Source organism: Tachysurus fulvidraco, chromosome 13 (genome assembly GCF_022655615.1).
Source record: "Tachysurus fulvidraco isolate hzauxx_2018 chromosome 13, HZAU_PFXX_2.0, whole genome shotgun sequence".
Classification (NCBI taxonomy): Eukaryota; Metazoa; Chordata; class Actinopteri; order Siluriformes; family Bagridae; genus Tachysurus; species Tachysurus fulvidraco.
Window position 1 is genome coordinate 13849183 of NC_062530.1, and position 6071 is coordinate 13855253.

Sequence of the window (6071 nt, forward strand, 5' to 3'; positions counted from 1 at the left end):
AAGAGTAAAGACATTGGAGATGAGTTGAAAATTTTACTGGACCATTTTGACGAGCAGGTATGACTCCTATACTTATAATTATGAATCCTTTTATAATGAGTAGTTTTACTTTTCTAATTAAGTATTTAATGTGACACATTTTTTGTGACAATTACTTTGTGTTTTTGAGTACCAAGAAGATATATATTGTGTATATATATTGTGTTCCACTTCAATTGTTGACTACTGTATATACACTACCAGTCAAAGGTTTGGTAAGATTTTTAATGTTTGAAAAAAAAGTTTTGTCTCTCACCAAGGCTGCATTTATTTAATAAAAAATATAGTAAAAACAGTAATGTGAAATATTATTACAATTTAATTATAACTGTTTTCTTTTAGAAAATACTTTAAAATGTAATTCATTCTTGTGTTGGCAAAATGAATTTTCAGGACCATTACTCCAGTCTTTTGTGTCACATGAACTTTCAGATATCACTCTAATATGATGATTTGATGCTCAAGAAACATTTATCGTATACAATTGTACAAAATATTTGTTTACAATATTTATTTTTCAGGATTCTTTGATGAATAGAAAGTTCAAAAAAAAAGTGTTTATCTGAAATACAAAGCTTTTGTAACATTATATACTACCGTTCAAAAGTTTGGGGTCAGTAAGAATTTTACTTTACACAATTTTTACACAAATTTACACAAAATTTACACAAAGATAGATATTTGGAAGAATGTTTGTAACAAAGCAGATCTCGCCCCCACTGACTACCACAGTATTTGTTTCCCCTTTAGTAGTCAACTTCTTCCAAACATTCTTCCAAATATCTATCTTTGTGTAAATTTGTCCAAATATCTTTCTACAGCAGAACAAAAAACTCAACAGAACACTCACTCACTCACTCTCACTCATTTTCTACCGCTTATCCGAACTACCTCGGGTCACGGGGAGCCTGTGCCTATCTCAGGCATCATCGGGCATCAAGGCAGGATACACCCTGGACGGAGTGCCAACCCATCACAGGGCACACACACACTCTCATTCACTCACTCACACACTACGGACAATTTTCCAGAGATGCCAATCAACCTACCATGCATGTCTTTGGACCGGGGGAGGAAACCGGAGTACCCGGAGGAAACCCCCAAGGCACGGGGAGAACATGCAAACTCCGCACACACAAGGCGGAGGCGGGAATCGAACCCCGACCCTGGAGATGTGAGGCGAACATGCTACCCACTAAGCCACCGTGCCCCCCACCTCAACAGAAAAAATAAATTTATACAGGTTTGGAACAACTAGAGGGTGAGTAAAATACACACACACTATAACACAGACACACTACGGCTCTACAGGGACTCCCCTTGTACCTCAGGGAATATGACGTAATATCAAAGACTTGTCTGGTAGGTTTTCAGCATTTATTCATCTCATATTTTCATTTGATCATAGTTATTTTATTAAATGCAATATTTAATAAAGGTGCTGACATGGTTTCCTTGTGGCTTGTTTTCATCAAGTGTTTGTCAAGTTAGCACATAATGTGCCATGTTTTGTTTGCAATAGCTTAAAATTTTATTTTAAACTATTGAACCATTCATGAAATATATGTAATTCTTAGGACACTGATTTAGAGGAGACTTACACAAGAGGAGTGAAACTGGCCATTCTCACAGTCAAGGAGGATGATCTCTCACAGGCAACAAATAGATGTCTAAACTTCGGCATCATCCTGGAGGAAACCGTGGCCATGTAGGACCTACCTGACTTTCCCACTGCTTTCATGGTACTCTTTGGACTTCTATATGCGCTGAATATTGAATATCCAAAAGGACTAAAATACACATTTGAGGCAGTGCAGAACATCTTTGTGGGATTGGGAGAAAAGTGCACCAACAGAGTTCAGTCCCTGAAGAATAAGCTTTTTATTGTATTGGGAGTTTAAGATGCATTGAGTTTTTTCAGATGCTCTTATTGTTGATGGGTACCTTTTGGTATAGTAATGTTTGTTTAGATGTTACTGTATATTGTGTAATGGTGAATTTTGAGTTTTAAGTTTTAAGACTTGCAGAGTTAAATTATCTTAAAAGTGAAATGCTTATTAATTTAACTGATATTCGTTGATATAGGCCTACTGTTCATTCATACTAAATGTTTCATATTTAGGTGAGTCAGTGCTTTGTAGATGGATGGACTATTTTATAGATCCTTAAAATTTTGACCGTGTGCTGCTGCTTAGTCACATGTTTCATATTCAGTGGCAGTGTTTTGTACAACTCTTAACTGCAGTGTTTAATTTTAGTTGTAGAGTTGCAGTATTTTAATTTGAGAAATTGTAATTGTCATGATGATGGCTATACATTTATTTGCATTCAACATGCTTGTGAAAAGGGTTTTAAAACAAATGGCTGTTCGGAATAAATGTTTTGTTGCATTGACACACAGTTTTCAGTTTTTGACTTGGGCGATGTTATTCTAGTTTCCAGTCATAACATATTATTACTTAGTACTAATTTCCAATAGCATTTTTTTGTTTACTCAACTTCACTAGCCATTGAGTTCTACAGACTAAAAATGTTGAGTTGGTACAACTTAAAAAGGTTTTTATAGAACAGTTTTACCTCTCCAGAAAACAATCAATTATAAGTTCACTCAACTAAACATTTTTTGTATAACTGACAACTATATTTGAGTCAGTTTAACTGTTATTTATAAAAGTTGAGTAAACAAGAAAAAGCTAGGGGAAATCAGTACTAAGATTTTTTTAGTTGTACTGGCTTAAATTTTTTTTACAGTGTATGGATAGAGATAGTAGTGTAGTTCGGTAAGTTTGGCCAGCAGCATTGGGGATGACCCCCCCCCCCTAAAACAAGGGGTTGCCAACCCGAGGCTCTGGAGCCGCAAGTGGCTCTTTCATCCCTGTGCTGCGGCTCCCTGTAGATTTGGAAAATAAATATTTAATTTACATTTTTTATTTTTGTTAGTTAGTTTTTAAAAAATTTTTTTTTCTAAATTCTAAGATCATGATGATCTTGTACAATTAAAATAAACGTGTTTCGCACATCGTATTTCTCACACAGAAAAACTTTTTGACTATCATATATTTAATAAGCCGCAGCGCCCAAAATGTATCAGTCCGAACTGCTGTCTCTGTGGAACCGGGCAGGAATCAAGCGCGTTTCAGTTCTTAGTCGAGCCTGACACTTATCAGCCAATCAAAAACGAGGCTACACAATAGCCATTCAGAAAATAGCACTATTTGGGAAAGATTTAACGCAACATCCAATGAAAAAAAGCAAGGGGTTGGAGATGTCATGTTTGCCTGTCTTCAAAACTTGAGAGACCTGGTCACGAATACGAAGGACTCAATTATACATTAAACATTTTATTTGAAAGTAACCTTCAACCCAGCATCTTTTTTCTTAAGGTTAGTACAAACTGTTCAAAATATTTTTGTTTACCTGCAGAAATAAAATTGCGTTTACTCGGTAGCAGTTAATTGATTTCATAAATGCAATACACTACAGTTTTTTCTATACTTTCCATAAAGGTAAAAAACAATATATGCAGTGTTATCTTCATTTTAGATGTCAAAAGAATGTTGTGGCTCCCTGTGGTATTTTTTCTGTGGGACACGGGTCCAAATGGCTCTTTGAGTGTTTAAGGTTGCCGACCCCTGTTCTAAACACACACATACAGTATGTTATATTAGTATGAAGAACTTCTAATAAGTTAAACATATGTCTAGATTCTTGCTTGATGCATAGCGGATCATCATGAATAACTGCTAGGCATGGCTGCTGTATATAACTATAACCAAGTGGACAAGCTTTGTTTAATGCGACAAACTTGTTTGGTTTGACCCATATTTCTGTTAAACACAGAACATTAAACTTCCGATCAGTAATCATTTTATTAGCCATAAGAGCTTTAGATGCAAGAGATCTTATATTTAACAGTCCTAGCTTCAGTTCAAAGGTGCTGGCTGTGCATTCACTATGATCTAATTTTATGCCAATAAGTTTACTAAAACATAATTTCTGAGTGTTTATAGTATTTTGTTTCGCTCTGGAAACACAGTCTTTATATTGTGAACCCTGGATTAGCCTGATTGTCCGCTCTCTGTCCCTGGCTCCAGTTTGGCACCGATTAACTAGGCCTGGTCTCAAACTATGTGCTATGCTTCAAGAAACAAGAGCAGCACCTTCCAGAGTGGGATGGACACCGTCCCATCCTAACAGGTCAGCCTTGCCCTCAAAAGTGCTCCAATTATCTATGAAGCCCACATTGTTTTTGGAGCAGCACCTGGACATCCAGCAGTTCAGCAACCATAACCTGCTGTAAGTTACATCACCATGCCACATTGGGATGAGGCCAGAGCATACTACAGCATCGGACATCGCCTTTGCTAATTTACACACCTCTACATATTACTCCTAGTAGTCTCTGACTGATGAAGGTGTATATTGTTAGCTCCTATGTGGAAAACTACCTTCAAGTGCCTCTGCTTGCCTAAGACCCTAAGATTACCTGCTATGTCTGGCGCCCTGGCTCACGGAATACACCTAACCAGTGCTGCAGGAGCCTCAAAAGTCTTGGGTAATTTCACATGCCTTAAGATAACCAGAGCTCTTTCAGGTTTCTCAGCATGTGCTTCACTGAGGAGAGCAAACCTGTTTACTTTGGCTTTGCGCCTTTGCCACCGAGTCATCACCCATTCACACAGCTGTGAGGACTTTAATGCCGGATTTGGATGGTTACGTACTACGCCTAAGGCATCCAGAATTTTCCCTCTCTAGTGTCTGGATGGACACCTCTAAAATACATTTATCACAAGTAAAATTAATGCTAATGTTATAGCATTGCGGCAGCTCACACTCTGGACAGTCTTTGAAATACTTAATGCTTACATACTTTTGACTTGAATCAGATCGGAATATTAAAAAGATCCGAAGAGTGTTTCTTTTGCTAGCTGTTTAAAGACAGAAAAAAATAAAAGTAATAGTAGTACAGTTGTCCTAATAAATTCGATCTTGGGTGGGTTGGGCTTGTGTTATAATTATGAAGACATTTTCCATGAATCATTTAAGGGTGTTTTATAATTTAAGCTCTTATTCATCAGTGGGACTAATAAAACACAGGACCAGTGGTGAAATATTCAGCTCAAATAATGTATTATGTCTAGACACTAACAATAATGAGGATGATAAAAAATCTAGACAATTACATTTTCTATCAGATTTACAAAACTTATAGTTGTCAGGACTCAGACCGGACATTGGCCACGTGCATGTGTTTATGTTCTTTGTCATGTGTCTGCCCCGCCCTTGTCTGCTCCTTCCGTTTCCACACACCTGTTTCCCATTGTGATTACCCTGTCTGTTTAACTGTGCCACGTTGCCTTGTGCAGCACGGAATCTACTGTTGTCTTGTCCTGTCTTTAGTCCGTGTCATGTTTAGTGTTATTTTGTTATTAAATCCTGTTTATTTCACCATCCTGCATTTGGGTCTGGTTTGTCCTGCGTTCGTGACAGAAGATTCCGCCGCACCAAAACCCAGCAGGATGGCTGTAACCTGGACCGGCCAATTGGGAGCCTCTTTTTTTTCCTTATTGTTTTTTTTCCCCTGGACTTTGCGGTTTTGGTGACATCGGTCCGCATTTTTTCGATGAGGGATGCCACTCCGCTTCTGGTTTCTCCGCGTGGGGTGCCACCTCACTTCCTGGTTGCGAGTCATGTCACCAGCCTGAGTTTTGTTTTGTTTTTTCGGTGTCCTGTGACATCGCCCCGCACCTGTCCGGTGGGGGCGTCGCTTCACATCCGGTTTCCGTGGAGGAGGCCATCCCACTTCCTGTCCGCGGGGGTGTTGCAAGTCCATGTTTGGCCCCTTTGGATTTGTTCTGTTTGGTGGAGGATTTTTTTTTTCTTCTCTTCAGCTCGGCTGTGGGCGTCGCTCGGCCCTTCAGCTTGGCTTTGGACGTCACTCGGCCCTTCAGCTCAGCTGTGGACGTCACTCAGTACTGTCAGGACTCAGCGAGGACTTTGGCCGTGTTCTTCGTCACGTGTCTACCCCGCCC